The sequence below is a fragment of the Lissotriton helveticus genome, chromosome 4_1, assembly GCF_964261635.1.
Source record: "Lissotriton helveticus chromosome 4_1, aLisHel1.1, whole genome shotgun sequence".
Lineage (NCBI taxonomy): Eukaryota > Metazoa > Chordata > Amphibia > Caudata > Salamandridae > Lissotriton > Lissotriton helveticus.
The window spans coordinates 1,279,130,040-1,279,149,484 of record NC_136063.1 but is presented as its reverse complement, the minus strand read 5'-3'; the positions used below and the strand labels follow the sequence as shown (position 1 = coordinate 1,279,149,484).

Genomic DNA, 19,445 nt, shown 5'->3' with positions numbered 1-19,445 from the left:
CATGGGCATAGAGTTGAGTGTTACAGAGTAAAGTGCATTGGCGAAGAATGTATTGGCATAAAGAGCAGTGGTGTAGAGTGCAGTGTTGCAAAGTGGCATAGAGCACAGTGGCGTAGAGTAGAGTTGTACAGAGTAGATTGGTGTTGCCTAGACTGGAGTGGTGTAGAGTGCAGTAGCAGAGAGTGCAGTTATGTAGAATAAAGTGGCGAAGAGTGCAATGGCATAGAGTGGAGTGGTACAGGGTACAGTAGAGAGGCATAACCTGAAGTGGCATACAGTGAAGTGGCATAGAGTATAGTGGTGCAGAGTGTAGTCGTATGAAGTGGTGAAAAGTGGAGTGGTGCGGAATAAAGTGCAGTGGTGCGGAGTGGTGCAGACTAGAGTAGCATGGAGTGGTGCAGAATAGAGTATAGTGCGGTAGAGTGCAGTGGTATAGAGTGCAGTGGTGCAGAGTGGAGTAGCGTAGAGTTCAGTGGCAGAGAGTGCAGTGTTGCAAAGCGTCAAAGCGCAGTGGTGGATTTGGTGGTTCAAGTATTAGTTGTGACTTTAGGGGATTAGAATCTGGGATTTCTTTGGCTGTCATCATGTGCTGCAAGAGCATTACGCAGCTAGAACTTTAAAGAATTGGGATTTGTGCAAATTAAAATCAGCTGTGAGTTGTTTATAGGACTTCATAGAGGTTTGCTCCTAGTCGTCTCGCAGATTTTAGCTTCCAATAAGATCCCACTATTCAGCTGCAGTTCATAGGGCGATTCATAAAGGAGGTGGTGATGGACAGAGTATCTGAATTAAGCAGAACACTCCTACCCAGTCAAAAGATCAGGGCTTGATCCATCACCGTTTTTTAGCTCACTGCACCATCCCAGCTCAGAACCTGGCTACATGCAAATTAGTCTGACCCTGGCCCAGTGCATCATGGGAACAGGGCAGACCAAACTACCAAGCCAATTCTTCACTGGAAAGGAAACAAGCTTCCGGGGACCGGTTTCTGGCATTACAGCCGTCTTCGGCCCGGCTTGCTTGAATCCTGATGGTGCAGTGAGCAAGGGACTCACATCTGAGCATACCCTTCCACACTTGTGGTGGCCAAAACGATTCATAAAGGAGGTGGTGATGGACAGAGTATCTGAATTAAGCAGAACACTCCTACCCAGTCAAAAGATCAGGGCTTGATCCATCACCGTTTTTTAGCTCACTGCACCATCCCAGCTCAGAACCTGGCTACATGCAAATTAGTCTGACCCTGGCCCAGTGCATCATGGGAACAGGGCAGACCAAACTACCAAGCCAATTCTTCACTGAAAAGGAAACAAGCTTCCGGGGACCGGTTTCTGGCATTACAGCCGTCTTCGGCCCGGCTTGCTTGAATCCTGATGGTGCAGTGAGCAAGGGACTCACATCTGAGCATACCCTTCCACACTTGTGGTGGCCAAAACGATTCATAAAGGAGGTGGTGATGGACAGAGTATCTGAATTAAGCAGAACACTCCTACCCAGTCAAAAGATCAGGGCTTGATCCATCACCGTTTTTTAGCTCACTGCACCATCCCAGCTCAGAACCTGGCTACATGCAAATTAGTCTGACCCTGGCCCAGTGCATCATGGGAACAGGGCAGACCAAACTACCAAGCCAATTCTTCACTGGAAAGGAAACAAGCTTCCGGGGACCGGTTTCTGGCATTACAGCCGTCTTCGGCCAGGCTTGCTTGAATCCTGATGGTGCAGTGAGCAAGGGACTCACATCTGAGCATACCCTTCCACACTTGTGGTGGCCAAAACGATTCATAAAGGAGGTGGTGATGGACAGAGTATCTGAATTAAGCAGAACACTCCTACCCAGTCAAAAGATCAGGGCTTGATCCATCACCGTTTTTTAGCTCACTGCACCATCCCAGCTCAGAACCTGGCTACATGCAAATTAGTCTGACCCTGGCCCAGTGCATCATGGGAACAGGGCAGACCAAACTACCAAGCCAATTCTTCACTGGAAAGGAAACAAGCTTCCGGGGACCGGTTTCTGGCATTACAGCCGTCTTCGGCCCGGCTTGCTTGAATCCTGATGGTGCAGTGAGCAAGGGACTCACATCTGAGCATACCCTTCCACACTTGTGGTGGCCAAAACGATTCATAAAGGAGGTGGTGATGGACAGAGTATCTGAATTAAGCAGAACACTCCTACCCAGTCAAAAGATCAGGGCTTGATCCATCACCGTTTTTTAGCTCACTGCACCATCCCAGCTTTTTGAAATTATTTTGGCCACCATGAGTGTGGAAGGGTATGCTCAGACATGAGTCCCTTGCTCACTGCACCATCAGGATTCAAGCAAGCCGGGCCGAAGACGGCTGTAATGCCAGAAACCGGTCCCCGGAAGCTTGTTTCCTTTCCGGTGAAGAATTGGCTTGGTAGTTTGGTCTGCCCTGTTCCCATGATGCAATGGGCCAGGGACAGACTAATTTGCATATAACCAGGTTCTGAACTGGGATGGTGCAGTGAGCTAAAAAACGGTGATGGATCAAGCCCTGATCTTTTGACTGGGTAGGAGTGTTCTGATTAACTCAGATACTCTGTCCATTACCACCCACTTTTTGCAGTTCATAGGGCAGCAACAAGGGGTCAAATTAGTCAGCCTGCTCAGCCATTAAGCATATGTTAGTGTCTCTATCCAGCACAATATTGGAACGTGGATTATCTGTGAAAGCAGGCCGGGTGGGGGGGCGAGATTTCCTATACAGTAGATTTAAAATAATGAATTGTTCTAGGGAGTTAAGTTTCCAGAAGCACAGTCGGATCTGACCTCTCACTAAACATCCAATCCCTATGTTGGGTATATGTGCCGCCCAGTAATATAGTCGGAGGTCTGGAAGGTCATAGTGAATTTGAAGTAAGATTTACTCGGGTTTTTTTTTCTCTCCCCCAAATATATTTAGTAACCATGCTATGTCAAATCCAAGAGGAAAAGTTGTGGAATAAAACTTGTAATTTTGCAAAAAATAAAAGCGACAAGGGGGGCAATAACTGTATACACTGCAGCCCGTTCCACCACTGAAAGAAATGATTTGGGCCTATTTTTAACACTGCAGCAGGTGCCCCCATTTATCACTTCTCATGCATCTATCTATTTATCTATCTAGCTATTTATCTATCATTTTATTTATTTATCTATCGTCTCCTCTCTCTTTCTTCCTTCTTTCCTTGTTCTTTCATCTTTCTATCCTTTCTTTCTCTCTTTTTCTTCTTTTCATTCTGATATTTTTTGGATTATGTGCAATGTGACTAATTTTTTGCTATCACTCTAGTATGAAAAACTCTTTACATATTATATTTTGATTTAGTACTATTTGGGATTTCATTATTTTTCTGACATGAAATCTATATTAGTGTATGTATTCTCTTACATTTTTTAATTACTTACTGTTTACTTTGCCCTGATGTATTGCATTCCATTATAATTGTATGAACTCTTACGTTTTTAAAATAATAAAAATATTGAACAAATAAAAAAAGAAAGAAGTTGGGCCATGCTTCCATATCTTTGCAACATCGTTGCGGGACGGGGTCTATGTTAGATTCAAAAGCTTCTTCGCTCCTTTGCAAAACCTCAGTATTCAAAAGGGAAATGTAACAGAGTTGCCATTCAAAATAGATGGATCCGTAATGCTTTCATAAACACCAAATAGAAGCAGACTGGTGAAGTTTGGTCCAATGCACTAAAGACCCCGTCTACTCTATATTCAGATATTTGGAGGTTCAGCCAAACACAAATTGTGGTCTGGTTGATACCTGCAGTCGTTATGAGACACTCTTGAATGTCTAACACACTGTCTTAAAGCCATGACGTTATTTAGAAGAATGGTCATTCACAAATCATACCAGTTAGTACACTGAATGATATTTCTTGATTTCAGAAATGTATCAAGCAGCCACATTTCATTCCTGATGTTGCTTTTCCACATAATACGTCACTAACCACACGGAGAAAAGTGTAATACGCCTTTGTATTAACCAAAGCATCCACCACAGACGCATAATGATCCCAGAGAGAGAGAAAAAACTCAAAATCTGGCAGAAAATCGTAAATCTATAAAACACAGATTTCACTGTCGCTTTTAGTTAGGACTTTAGACTGCTGACACTATGCTACAACATGCCACCGTTCTTGGCCGCATGTTTGTTGGCAACCCAGGATCTAATGAAAAAGGCATATCTATGACAGGAAAAGGTGGCTTGAGTTCACAGCCTGGGGCTGCTGCTCTAAAGAGAGAAAGCAACCTTATCTTTTCTGGGAACAGGTGCTTTGCTAATGTAGTCAAAACGGGATCATGAGCTGCCAGGACGAATTGGCAAAGAGATGACAGACTCCTGAAATTACACCATTATACCACATCGCATAGTCATGCTTCTGTCCGTGGCAAGATATCAGTGTGGGAGAAAGAGAACAACCTGACCAACCAGAACCAAAGCAGCTGTTATTTGCGGCACTTGTGGTTTTTGCGTTATTTTTTAGAGTGAAATGCACCCTCTTGCCAAACAATTAAGAAAGGACCTATTTCATGCTAAGATATACGGCCACATGCATCAACCTATTTAGAAAGTGCAAACGGTGCGAATCGGTAAATTCGGCCGTTTGCACTTCCTAAATACGTTTTTGGGATGCATGAAACAGAGTGTCAAAATTCGCTATTTTTTGCATTTCTTAAAAATGCAAATGCATTTAAGGAATCGCATTTGTGTGATTCCTTAAATGCAATGCATCAATTTTAAAAAAATTGCGAATTTCGAAATAGGAAGTGCAAATTAACACGAGGTTGACCCTCGTGTTAATTTGCGAAAATCTTTAAAAAAGCAAAAAAATGCATTTTTTAAACTTTCATGTTACAGACACACATGTCCTTAGGACATGTGTGTGTGAAACATGCACTTTAAAATACATTTCAGGGGTGCAGGGGGGGGGGGTCCTTTGGACCCCCCTCTGCACCCTTGCAATGCATCAACAAATTGCGAGTGCAAAAAAACGGCATTGATTCCTATGGGCCTCTAGGCCCATAGGAATCAATGTAATGCCATTCCTTAATTGCGATTCGCAATTAAGGAATCGCAATTTCCAAAAATTAAGAAATCCTAAAAACTTTTAGGATTTCTTGATGCATAGGATTGTGCAATTCCTAAATTGCGATTCCTTAATTTTCGCAATTTAGGAAGTGCAAAATCCTACAATGATGCATGTGGGGGATAGAGCTAAATCATGGTTTCGAATTTCACCTAATTTTCCTAACATTTTGCATAATTACGTGAAAGCAAATTATGCAAATTTCACACACCCTAGAAAATACCTGCTAACAGGCACTGTGTAATAGCAATCCACCCCTAAAAGACTATCAGCCTGATTCATCAAAGACCCGTTTTGCGAGTCTTTAATAGCGATTCATAAGGAATCGCTATTAAGGACTTGCAAAACGGGATTCATGTAGAAATTGCATAAAGAAATGCGATTCCTACACATTCCTTATTTGCGATTAGCAAATTGCTAATCGCAAATAAAGAATAACTCCCCATGCATTCCTATGGGCCTACAGGCCCATAGGAATGAATGGGGAGTTATTCCTTATTTGCGAATAGCAATTAGCTAATCGCAAATAAGGATGCGATTTCAAGGGTGCAGGGGTGTCCACAGGACACCCTGTAGCACCCCTGAAATGTAATCTACATTGGTGTTGCGCACACACATGTCCAAAGGACATGTGTGTGTGTAACATGCAACTTAGAAAAATGCATTTAAATGCATTTTTCTGAGTTTTCGCTATTTACCACGAGGTTTGACCTCGTGGTAAATAGCAGCGCTAAATAGCGAATTCGCAATTTTTAAATGTTTCATGAATAGCATTTAAGGAATCTCTAATAGAGATTCCTTAAATGCTAATCCTCGCAATTTAGCGATTTCTTAAATAGCAAATTTTGCATTTGGGATGATGAATCCCAAATGCAAAAATTGCACTCGCAAAAGGCAAGATTCTGAGAATCTTGCCCTTTGCGAGTGCAATTTAGCTTGATGAATCAGGCTGTATCAACTTTAACACAGCATTTCGCAATAAGTCAGTCTGGTCTACTTGCTTTCTCAGACCTTTTCATTGTAAATAAATCCCTTCTAATGATTCTGACGTAACTTTCCCAGTGAACCAACACAGCATATATATAGCGTTTACAGTCGGCTTGACACTATAAACAACACAGGCTTGATGCTTGTTCATATACCGGCAACCATCAAGCATACAGTTATACAATTATAACTGTACAGAAAGAGTAGGCAAAACAATATGCAACCCCTTTCGACAGGGCATAACAAGAACCACAGAGAAAAGGGTCTACTCCCTTTTTGTAATATTTCATAATAAACAGATCAGGTCTATAGGCATGATCACTGGCCTGCTACCACAACCAACTCAGTCCTACGTTATTAAGTATACACTTTGCGACAAGTTAAAAAGTGCATTAAAAACACTCTTTTTCATGGAAGCACACAACATCTGCCCTATCAAATGCTCTACCCGGGAAAACAAAAATGTGGGTAGAGCCTAAGCTACTCTCTTAGCAGTACTTGAATGCTCTTCTTTGACATAAGGTCCGGCAACAGCTATAATGTCAAGGTAGACCTACAAGTACATGTGGTTTACTCTAGACCTGGGCATCCCATACTGCTCTCAAACACATAACTCCACTCTGAAATCTAAAGTTAACGATGGAAAGGAAGGAGGTCTGTGCAACTACCAGAGAAACATAAACACCTTAAATTATCTACTTATCTAAGACACTTTAACAGTGCCATCTGTGTGCCCTGAAAGTTTAAGCTCCATCACACTGTAAGCTTGGTACTTTATGCGTATTAGTGAGCCTTCTTTAGTCAGCCATGCTGCCGCTGGCTCATGCACCTAGATAAGGAAACAAAATAATGGAAGGAAAACACTTTTTCAGTTGAAGCATACCACTTCTTCCCAATCGAAATATGTAATCCTGTCCACCAACATGAGGGCGAAGCCAAAACCCTTCTCTGTAGCAGTCCTGAAGCTCTTTTTCAGGTTGCTCACATAAAGTTGTGTGACAGTTGCACTGTCAAGCCAGACCTAAAAATGACTAGGAATTAAGTAAAAAAGGAATAAAATAATGAAGTGAAAAATAAAAAGTATAAGGGAAAAAAAACATATTTAGGAAAAAAAGCAAGACCGAAGACAAGGCCCTGCAGCCAACATCACCTGCCCACTGTCACAAAATGTGCTCAGCTAGCGGGGAAGTGAGCATTTTCTGAGAACTTGGATGTTGCATACCATCATATCGTTATCGTGAACATGTGGCTATAATTGGATTTAATACCTTAAAATATATTTTAAAAACTCTAAAATCCAATTAAAAAAACTGAGTTAGGGTGAAGTTATGGTTACAAACCAACACTTCCTAATTATTGTGGTGCTGCAATCCATGACCAGCACAACAGCCATTCAAGCCATAACTCGCACACCAAATGCAATGCTATGACCTCATAATATTTATGTCAATGAATAATAACACCTAAGTTCATGCCATTAAATTACAACACATAATCAAACCACAAATAATACCACTTTCATAGTGGTCTCATTTATACTGTTTATGGTAATGTGATATGTATTCTCACTTGTAAGATAATTTATTACATTTCTAACTGCATCTGTTCCATCGCGTAAGAAGGCAGCACAACAAGGCCTACCTTTCCAACATCTGAAATGGTGAAATGAATGTGCTTACATTGGCCACAAATAATCTGTTTTTTCTTGTCTCCTACTCACACCATATCTGTATATCCTTCATCACTAACGGATTTGTTTCCTATTTTACCACTAAGATCTTAACCATCCAAAGTAGACTTAGTGCTCTACATAGCAATGTATTCCTAATTTCTACTTCTTAACGCTGACCACACATATACTGCCCAGTTGGAAGCATTAACCCTGACTGACCGGCCCCAAAAAACATTCTTCATTCTGCCAGTTCATCACAAGCACCTTGATCCTTTTCTCCAGATGATAAGCCAGACCACTAGCAAATGTACCTAGTATTTAATCCTGCCTCACATCCCTCTTTAATCCATTACTTTAAAGAACCTTTCCAGATTGTTTTTATTTCTTTGGTTTCTTTGACAATGCTAAACAAAATAGCCACTACTGCCCAGAATGGCAGTTTCTTTTTTTCTCAAAAACCATATGTATGATCTACAGGTTGGCGAAAGGCACAGTACAACCCCTGGCTTATCTGCTGTTACCCCTGTCACTGTCTTTGCGACCCCTGGCCTCAGAGGTGATAAGGGCACAGTCAGAAACATGTTAAGCCTTGTTTACTTAGCCTCAAAGCGACAAAGTGTGCCTGTGAAGGCATAGAAACTCCAAGCAGCAGGAGCCAGATCTAAGCAAAGTAAGACACCTGCAAATTAATTACTTATTGGTGCCGGTGGAGAGGACGCTTGTAAAAGGCATCTCGGAAGCTCCTGCTGCTCATGAGCATGTGAAGGGAGTTCGAAATACAGAAGAGAGAAGGAGAGAGAGACAAAGGGAGAGAGGTAGAGCAAGTGCTTAAGCTGCGGAAAAATAACAAGAGCCAAAAAACGTCAGAGCGGTCTCTTCCAGAAGGGTATCCTGAAACTGAAACTGAATAGCAGATGTGTATTGCTACCCAACTCAGTGGTACTCAATGGTACTCATTTTATTTACCTCAGATGGAGGGATGGCATTGTGTGCTTTACAGTCTGGGGTATGCTGGGGTCATGCCTTTGGCCCTACCTATTTACTGGAGTGACTATAAGGGATTCTGATGGTGTAGACCTGCATCTTTGGCAGGTTTAGAAGAGTAGCTATCTCTCTCCTGTTGAGACACGCACTTACTGAGACTCACGGTCCCATGGCGGTTCCCCATCCACAGAGGGGAGACCTCTGCCATACTGCTGAGTGTGGTTCAAACACATCTGGGGCTAGTAGTCCTAAACTTTGTTGGGGTCTTAGCCATATCGTCCTTATAGAGAAGCAAAAGACCAAGGTGGTAGGCACCCAGCCTAGACTGGGGGAACATTCCCAGCTCCTGGCCATGGAGACTGAGGGAACAGATGCCTCGACAAACTCCCTTCATCTTCAACTAGACAAGATTCTTGCAGCCATAGCAGACACCGAGGATACCCTCCAACAAGAAGACATTAGTGCAGTATCAGTGGGCCTCAGCCTCCAGCAGGATGAACACCATGCGTTGGATGACCAAGTTAAGGAAGTGGAGGCCTCTGTAGGAGGGCTGCAGCCAACACCAAACACTCTCTCATCAGTTGAACAATCTGCCTGACATGTTACCCATATTAGAATATTGGGCAGAAGATGCGGAAGGCCGCAACTGCTGAAACAAAAGCCAAGTGCTCTGAATACCTGAGGGTACGGAAGGAGATGATATGGTGATGTATCTCGAAAGATGGCTTCAAACAGAGGTCGCCCCGAATAATCTTACCCTCTTCTTTGCTCTGGAACATGCCCATAGGATGCCACCCACTGTCTGGCGCCCAGTCACCCACCTCAGACTGTGGTGGCATGGCTACTGCATTATAAGAACATAGATATCATACTCCAAAAGACACAAACAGGGGGGCTATTCACAGTGGACAATGGTTGCTTGTGCTCTTTGATGTTCACTGACAAACTCAGAATCATACTTGATGGGACTACTCACTTCTGTGAAGTACCAGGCATGGCATGGGACTTGTTGGAGGCCTATAAGACAGGGTCCACCTTGCTGGTGGTCTAACCCAAGAAGGGAGTACAGAGACGCAGACCTCAGAACCTTGCACATGGGGCCCCTAGGTGGCTGGTTGCTGAAGAAGCCGTCCCCTTCACAGACTGAACAATAGAGTACAGCTGCCCTCCAAGCAGTGGTCAAGATTGCAGGGATTCAGGAGTCGGATTCGGAGACAGGCATCCCTTTGGACCTATGATCAGTGGTCTAGAAGTTTGGTACTTCTGGTTTGGGTAGTCAGCTGTCATTATAACATTATATAGGAATCCTTAGGCTCTACCATTGGGGGTACAGAATGCCTTTCTACAATGATTGCCACTGAGAGAACTTCCTCAAGAGGCTCAGAATAGCCTGGGGAGACCGGGTACAAACCAGAATATTCGGCTAGCAATCAGGAAATTGGCAACAGGGAAAACCCGAGGCCCAGAACAGCCTTTTACTGGAACTCTGGCTCTAAAGGTGAAGTCGCTATACGCTTACATTTTAAAGAATGGAGCACTGGCTGAATCCACACAAGACGCTGCCATAATCCCACTTCCAAAGACTACTAAACAGGGCACACCTACCACAGCATTTCTCCCTCTGTCCATGCTCAACATGGACTACAAAATTCTTAGCAAGGTTCTGGCCCTTTGGCTACTGCCCCATATGCCTGCATTGTTACATGAGGAGCAAAAGGGTTTTATCCCAGCCCACAGTACTTCCCTTAATCTTTGGCGGTTATATTGTGCCGTCTATCATCCAGATGTGCATTCTCAACTGTGGGACTTGCTTATGTCTGTTGACTTTTATAAAGGCCTTTGAGTCAGTACAGTGAGATTTCTTGTTTGCAGCTATGCATCGGAAAGGCCTAGGGGAGTGTTGGATTAATTGGGTTCATTTACTTTACACTGCACCGGCTGCGTAAGTTAGAATGGGCACGACTATCTCCCAGACCTACATTGTCTATAGAGGCACCAGACAGGGATGCCCACTATCCCCCCTTCCATTCGCTTTGGCCATTGAACAAGGCTGAGCTCACTTTTGGAGAGGGGGGGTGTAGGTTCAGGGTTAGTGGCAGAAGGCTGGGAACATATTGTTTTTTTATATGCAGATGACCTCCTACTGTACCTGGCTGACAGCTATATGGGTGCGGTGACTACACTATGCCTTCTGGGGGAATCGGATGAACTTTCTGGCTTTCACGTCACTAAAACAAAAACCTGTTTGTTCCCAATTACACTGGGTGTCCAGCAGCTGTTGGACATTCCACAAGACTTGACTAGGTCCTCACTATGCTTAAATATCTGGGAATTCAAATATTTCCCTCCATGGAGAATTTATGAGAGGTCAACTTGGGGAGAGCTCTCAGATCGCTCAAAACCTGCGTCCCCTTTTGGAGATCTCTCAAACTGCCAATTATGGCCATGATTTCAGTGTCCAAAATGGTCAGGCTCCCAAGATTATAATATTTTTTTTTATTAATATCCCAGTATGGTTGCCTGCCTCTTGCTTTCAACAATTAGACACCCAGCTTAGGAAACTTATGTGGGATGGGGACGCCATAGAGTATCACTGGAGAGCCTTTGGTGCCTATCTAATGAGGGGGGCCTAGATGCTCCGGACTTTGAGCTGTACATTTTAGTGGCTCAGCTCCAGTGGGTCACCCAGTGGCTTGACAGGGCCTGAAAGGAAGAATTAGGACCGATGAGCCTTGCACACCATCTGAGTCCACTGCTGGCAAACTTGATCTGCCCAGCAATGGCAACTCCCAAACCAGGTGTAATGTTAGTGATGGCCTTGTAATGTTGCAGGTGCTGTGTGCTGAGGACTGAAGAGATGCCTCTTACTGCCCCTGCCCTACCATTAGTGGGTCTCACACATGGCGAATATCTCACTTTTATCACAGCGGTAAAATTGTCGGCCTAGACAGATGCTGGCCTGGTGACAATCGGCGACTGTTACGAGCTGGGAGCTCTGCTCCCGCTTTAAGATTTGGTGACTCAATTTGACCTACTTCTGGGCAGTTTCTAACTTATGAGGCCTTGACACAGATGTTTAGGGACTTGTGGGCTGGAGGCAGTGACTAACCAATGACATATGCAGTACTACAACTGCTGGTGTCCATGGGCACGGCAAGGTATTTGGTGAGGTGCTTTTATAAATCGATGTACGAAATGGATCAGAAGACCCTGTTGACATTTTGTTTTAAGTGGGGAGATATGCTAGGGTGAGACTTTACACATCCAAGTTGTTCAGGCTTTTGGCATACCCTAAGAAAATCTCCCGGAATATAAGGTTGAAATACACTCAAATCAACTGTGTCCATAGGCTTACCTAACACCCTGCAGACTTCAGATCATTAATGGTGGTGAACTACGAGGCTGCTCTAGATGTACGCTCCTGGATACAGATCTCATCCACATGACCTGGAGTTGTTCCCACTTACGGCCATACTGGGATACAGTGATAAGTACACTGAATGCCACCCTGAACCGAACTCTCAATGCACTTTAGAGGTCTGCCTCTTGGGATTGTTTCATAGACCTAGAACACGGAAGGTGGGCTCATGATTCTTAGATTTGGCCTTAGTGCTGGCTATGAGAAGGCTAGCGATGGCTTGGAAGTCCGAGACAGGGCTGGTGGTAGATGCGTGGGTGAAAGATGTCATGATGTGGGTCAGGGACGAGAAGTGGGCGCTGATTCGGAAAGATGCTACCGGGGTGAGGAGACAACTTATTATGGGGTTGTGGACGGAGGTGTTGGAGGCTTGGGAGCACCCAGAGAGGGACACAGAGGGGAGCCACAACAGACAGGATGGGCCAGTCAAGAGGGATAGAGAGGACTCCTCAGGAGATTCAGATGAAGAAGGGAGTTTGCGATAGGTATGGCTGCCTGCCGTGGTATGGGAGTGCACCATTGCCCCCTTTTATTGTAGCCCGATTGGAGTGAGCACCCTCCTAGTCCCCCATCCACCCTGGATTGCTTCTGCATTGTTTCAGCTACACAGGCTCCCCCATTGGCATCAGTGAGTCTATCCTATCTTTCTCTATCTGAGGTATTAGGCTCCCTTTCATTTCATGGCATGTGAAACCCCTGAGACAGTTGTGCTACCTTTGTTTAATTTTATTTTTTTAATTAATTGGCTTCTGTGATCCTCCTTCCCCCTGATCCTGAGTTTTACTACATATGGCAAGATAGTCTGGTACTCTTTGGTAAGCTCCCATATTTGGAAGTCTGGGTCACGAATTCAATGAGACACTACCTGCGGAGAATGGAGGGACAGGTTCCAACGTATTGCTTCTGTACTAGACTGCTGGACCATATCTCACTCCTGCTACAAGGCAGATTTGACAGATGGAGCTTATGTAACCAATTTTTGTACATCTGTTGATCTCTTAGATATGCCCTGTAATTCGTGATATTACTTTAACTTCTGACATTTCTTGACTTCACGGTATTATTTTATCATAAAATGCCAATAAATACATGTTTAAAACAAGAAAAAGGAAGAGCAGGAAGAGGACACAACAAAGACGGGAAAGAGATCCAGACAAAGACAGGGGTATGCGATGGAGAGACAAAGTGGTGATAATAAGACAGACAGATTGGAAAAAGACAGCTGGGCGAGAGAGAAACACAAACAAGAGGAAAAGGAGTAGGAAGAGAATGCAGGAAGTGTCTGGTAGTCGATTAAAGAGGTATGAGGAGGATTCTATAGTATGCAGTCTGTGAATTCGGTGTGCTGACATGTATAGCGCCATCCACAGGCTTCTGAGCAGAGCTTCAGGCACCGGCACTCGTTCTTTTGCAAATTAAGCACTGGGAAAGTGCGAGATATAAGGGTAATATTGAGGCTGAGACAGGTGAGAAAGAGACAGACAATGAAATAGAAGAAGGTGGACAGGTGAAAGAGTGGTGAAAATGAGACAGTTAATAAAGCCAGATAGGAGGTAACGATGTGTGTGATGTCATAAGGAGGTCAGTGAGAATAACAGCTGAGTTAGAGAAGGAAACACGAGGGGTGGGAAAGAGATTGGTAGTCTAGTTTGCCAACCCCTTTTTTCAGGGCGCAGTTCTGGATTTTTGTCACTGTATGGGTTCTGAGAACCACCTGGTATTGAATTTTTAAATGGAGGGGTGTTTCTCATAACTGAAGTAAGGTACCTCTGATTGAGGTATTTATGTTGTCTGTACTGTCAGGTTCTTATGGTTCATTTTAGGTAAAGGAGCTCTCATATGCGCTACCTGCTAGTTTGCTGGGCTTCCATTGCTACATGAGAGTTGGTAATGGTATGCACTTACTATTGGTACAGGGGTGGTTCTATTCAGAGAAGGGTTTTGGTGCTGAAGTGGGTGTGTACTATTACAGTTAATTTTGATTATCTGCAGATTGCATGTGATCGGGTAGAGGATCTGTTGGGGTGATTGATTCATTTTTTGAGGCCTACTTATGATAATGGGATATGAGCTAACACATCCTCTAAGAAATCTGCAAAAACCGCCTGTCAACCCAGGAGTCAGAAGATCCCGAGAGGCTTCTGCTGCAAAGAGAGAGCAGGCAAACCCCCACAGATGAGGTCTGAAAGGGAGAGCGGGAATGTCTTTTATTTTCACAGAGGAAGTTAAATGCCAGGCAGCAGAGTGTGGCATGCTGGGTACCCCTGACTGCCAGGTCTCGCCTGTGATCGCTGCAAGAGGCACTTACTCCTTGGCGTCAGCTGCCCCCCTGTTGTCAGAGAACAGGTCACCGCGGACAGACACACAAAGGTCCTCTCTGCCTTTCAGACGGGGACTGAGAATTGATATCAAACGGATCTGGCGCCTTGTGCCTGCGAAGGGGGAGGGGCGCGCGAGGCACAATGACAGAATGGGACAGCGTTCATCTTGTCATTGTGGAGGGCAAAGACTGAAAGGCAGTATCTAATTACCAACGTGCCCAGTGAGATGCAAGGACGCAAGGTGTGTTTGCTCTTTCAGCTGGGCAGAGGGACTTTAACAGAGTGCGCATGACGGCCATTTGTGAAAGAAGGCTTCACTTACAACACATCACCACGGCAATGAACCATAAATGCAGTGGCGTAGCAACGTCAGGTGGTACCCGGTGCGGAAAATGTCTTGTCACCACCGGCTTGACAAAATGGCAAAAAATATGTGTTAAAAACTATTTTTTGCCATTTTGCCCCCCCCCCTTCAGTGATGACACCCGGGGCGACCCAGCTAAAGAACCTACAGATATATGGCACTCTCAGAATGCAGCACTCAAAGATAGAGGAGTAAACTAGAAGAAATAAAAGTATTTCTCTTAGTTGATAATTCCTATGCCTCCCCTCGGAAAGCGTAGGATTCTGAAGCATTCCCAGTTTTACAAAATGTTGTAAATCTGTAAATGTGTCAAGCTCCATGGATGTTGCGTGGGAACACCCATAGTAACACCCATGCAGTAATGTGTGAAAGGGGCCCATATTTACAAGCCCATGAAAAGTCACGCAGGGTGACTTTGCGTGGCCTTGTAAATATGGGCAAGCCCACTGTGCTGCAGGTGCTAAAAAAAGTGATGCACTGGTGGCGCTATGGGGCACTAGGTGTCAATATTACACATTTGTTGGCACTCAATTTATTGATCTCAGAAGGATGAACAATTAGGTTTGTCCTGCTGGAATTAAATTTAATGATCTATTGGTTACACCAGACATCAGCTACTAAGCCATTTTGCTAGCCTATCTACACAGTTAGGAAATAAATATAGGCAGGGACAGAAGAAGTGTTTTTCTTTGTGTAGAGACTTTCCAGTGAACTTACTCCTGATAAGCTTAAGGGCTTTACTGGATGTTATTTCCTTTTACTGCTTGTTTTGTGCACTCGCCTTCAGCTCCGGTCCATAACTGTAGAGCGCAAAATGATCATTCATTAACATCCTCACCATAGAGCAAGAAGGCTTAATCAGTGAGCACTGTGGAGAAAGGTCCCAAATCAGGGCCGGACTGGCCGTTGAGGGCACCTGGCAATCCCCCGGTGCGCCACAAGGGTGGGGGCAGGTTTTGGGCCTCTGAGGGCCATTTTTGTTGCAGGGCCGATTTTGCAGCATAGCTGCAAAATGGCCCTGTGACAAAAACGGCCGAAAACCGGCCCCGCAAAGAGCTCAGTCACACCCCCAACCTCCCCCCGGGGGGCCGGCCGGCCGAGCACTTTGCCAGGGCCGGTTTTGGTTCCCAGTCCAGCCCTGTCCCAAATCCACATAAAATTATAAATACCCATTTCAATGTACAAGAATTCCATTAAGAAGTTTCCCCTTTTCAACCACACACTGTGCTCTGATACTTCCAAGCTAATTTCACACTATTAACCCCTTGCATGCTGGTGACGAACCCCAGCCGTCACGCTCCACGGTGCTCGTGTGCTGATGACGGCTGGGGTTCGTCACGGCCTCGCCCTGTTCTTTTGTTTACCGCACAGCGGCGGAAACGGGCCAGCAGCGAAGGGGTTAAACTGATAAGAACAGATACTACACGTGATCTTAGCCAAAAGGCCGAGAAGCGATTAAAGCTAACTTCACACTATATAAATAACCAACACATCTTTACATAATTACATACAAAATAAAGGTTTGCACGGGTTATTTTGAAATATTTTTATTTGGAATCATGTGACGAGGCTTAATTCTGTTCAGTTAATCCACTTACATAATATGCTCTCCTCTCAGGATAGCTGTTATGGTGATCAGTGGTATAAAGGTACCAATTTTGATGGTAGAATCATGCCACAGCATCTGACAACTACTCCAATATTCTGTTTCGCAAAGGAGCAGGAAGCATCCTATACTTCAACAGACCACAGGAAATGATGGGCGAATAGAAAATGAGGGCTGTGGGGCATACTGTGTCCCTCCCTGACATTTAGATGTGGTCGGATAGAGGGAATAAGGGGGTAACACGTGCATCCCTTGCCCTTTGTGAAAGCCAGGTACAATTCTGTCCTGCTGCAGCTAACTCTAAGCAAGTTCAGGGTACAGTACGAACCTCTTCGCCAATGGTCCAGGGAAGCTAGAGGGCTTGTTGAGTGAAGGTCTATATCCTCTGAACACTTCCCAGCCATGATGAAGGGCTGCTGGTGTCCTATTGCGTAAGTGCAGGCCTTTGGCCCATCCACTTCTGAAATAAACAGCAGTGTTTCCCACTGTGCAGCTAGTTGTGTCTTGCAATTCCTCTCAATGTTTGGGAGCAGATGGATGATTTTTTTAATCAAGTGTCCTTTGTTCCACATAGAAAGCAGGTAAAGGTAGTGGCTCTTTATTGTAATTGTGGAAAAAAGACAAAGGCTGATGTCCAGTGATAAACCTCTGAAAAAAGAATACACATATTGTATATAATCTCTTGATGATAGCAGGCATCACTTGTTGTTAGAGGCACCACTGTAAATGTACATGATTTGTTTTTGAAGAAAAACTGTTGAAGTTCAAGTGTCTCTTATTTGGAGCTCTGAGAACTTCAGAGGCCTGTCGTAGATAGTTTGGCTCAAAATATGGACCTCAGGCTACGTATGTTGATGACACCATGTTGGTGTCGTGAGACGAAGACTGTGTCATGTTGAAGATGAAATCAAACTTTTGTTGCAAAGTCATCCAGTGCCCTGGGCAGCCCCATTTTCTCAGACTGGTACTGGTGGTAACTGACTCTGGCTGTCTCTGGGCTCTGCCTAACCAGGCCCAGGGCCAGTGCCATGCCGAAAACACTTAGAATCCAGTGAAAACACCTACACACACTAGGGTACACTTTGGGGCGGAGTACCCTATGATTGGCATGACTTACCCTATACGTCCCTAGTACATTATAGGGCAGAGGGATTAACATTATCTTTAAGTCCCTAGTATATATTAGGGAATAGCCGTTTAAAGGCCAGCAGCCCTTTCTGCACTTGCATGTGTGCACTGCTCGGAGCCTGAGGTCAGTTTTTTAAAACCAGCCATGTGTTGCAAAACTGCTTTTTAATGTAAATTGTGCCCAAACCTGACTTCGGAGTTAGTGACACATAAACATTGATAAACTATAATATTTTGCCATATTAGGTACCCAGGGTCTCCCCTAGGTGTCCCAGGGGTGGGGGTCAGGTACTTAAAAGGAGTGCCCTTATAAAAGAGGTTGTATATGCCCTGGGGATAGCAAAATTGCACATTTTAATACTCCCCTTGTAGTTAAGTGCTTCCCAAAATCGACTTTTGTGCTAGGAGCACTGTGGAGTGAGTAAGTAAATCATTTTGTATATTCAGAATTCCTAAAGTCTCCCCTAGGTGTCCCAGGGGTAGGGGGTCATGTAGCTCTGAGGGTCCTTATAAAAGATGTTTTATAGGCCCTCGTGCTGTACAAAATGGACATTTAATTTTCCCCATTGTAGATCCCCAGCCAGATTGGTTATTATTGCAATCGTTGATGAATTCATAACTACCGCAAGGGACTACCGAAAAATATCATTCAAGGATTTAGGAGAATGGTATTGATGAATACTGCATTTGAATTTGTCCTAAAATGTACAGAAAATAGGTTATAAGACTTTCTTGTCTGTAATCCAAAATCCAACCTTCTGGGGGTCTGTCCTGATTGGTCAGAGTTAACAGGATTAGCCAGGTTGCTTTGATAAAGTGATAAGTGGCTCACCCCAGAGAGCAGGACCGGACTGGCCGTAGCGGGCTTCGGGCGTTTCCCTGGTGGGGGGCCAGGGTGGGGAGCTGGTTTTAGACCCCCTGGGGGCCGTTTTGGTACCAGGTTGACGGTTTCACAGCATAGCTGCAATTTTGGCTCTCAGCAACAAAAGCGGCATGCTTTACACTAGCAAGGATTAAAGAGTGGAGTCCCTGCAAGCTACAGGCTAACAGAGCTCACCTGCATCAACTCCACCAAGAGTCCCCTGCATGGAGTGTATCCAATGGACCATTGAGGAGATTCCAGACCCTTGGACTATGTTTTGGACACTTTGTACCCTCAAGAGTAACTTCAGGAAGAAGTTCTAGATATGTGGGAAAGTTTGGTGAACTTTTGTGAAAAATCTCCAGAGGGTGACTGGACCCTCACAGAAAGGTAATCCGGAGAACGTCTGGAGAGAAATCCTCCAGAAGAGTTTCTAAGTGTGTAGGTAAAATTTAGACCAGCGCCTCCCGCTTAGTGTATCCAACCAAGGATCCACTGCAGTCGGCCTCAAACTTTGACTTTGTACAGAAGTGGCATTATTGGTTTCTAAGCACTAGAAAGTGTTTCATCTTGAAAAATTCATATATCTGGTTCCCTACATTGGATCTTTTTTTTTGCTTTGGTGGCATTTTAAAGATAAAAATATTGCCTATTTTTATAAATTGGTGTTGGATTTTTCTTGTGTGTTGTGTCTTAATTATTTACTGAATTGGTGTTTTTAAATGCTTTACATACCTGTCTCTGAAGTTAAGCCTGCCTGCTCGCAGGAAAGCTACCAAGGGATGCGCATGGGAATAATTTTCGGAGACCTATTCTGAGCCGTAGACTGTGTTAGTGGCCTTATTTCCAGTGGTAGATGCTCATTTACCACTATGAATAACCCACTTTCTAAGAACCTTCTTATAGATGTCATGGGATTTGTAATCAACCATTCCAAATTGATTCTTTTGAATCCAGTCACTCACTTTTCTAGATTTTTATTAACAATTCTCAGA

The 19,445-nt window shown here is 44.3% G+C and overlaps 1 protein-coding gene and 1 pseudogene across 1 annotated transcript in view; both read right to left on the bottom strand.

Moving 5' to 3' along the window:
• ELOVL2 (ELOVL fatty acid elongase 2) overlaps window positions 1-19,445 on the bottom strand; it is a 436,749-nt gene that overhangs the window by 303,952 nt on the left and 113,352 nt on the right. The window lies entirely within an intron of this gene.
• Window positions 16,181-16,310, bottom strand: LOC144829839 (U2 spliceosomal RNA; annotated as a pseudogene).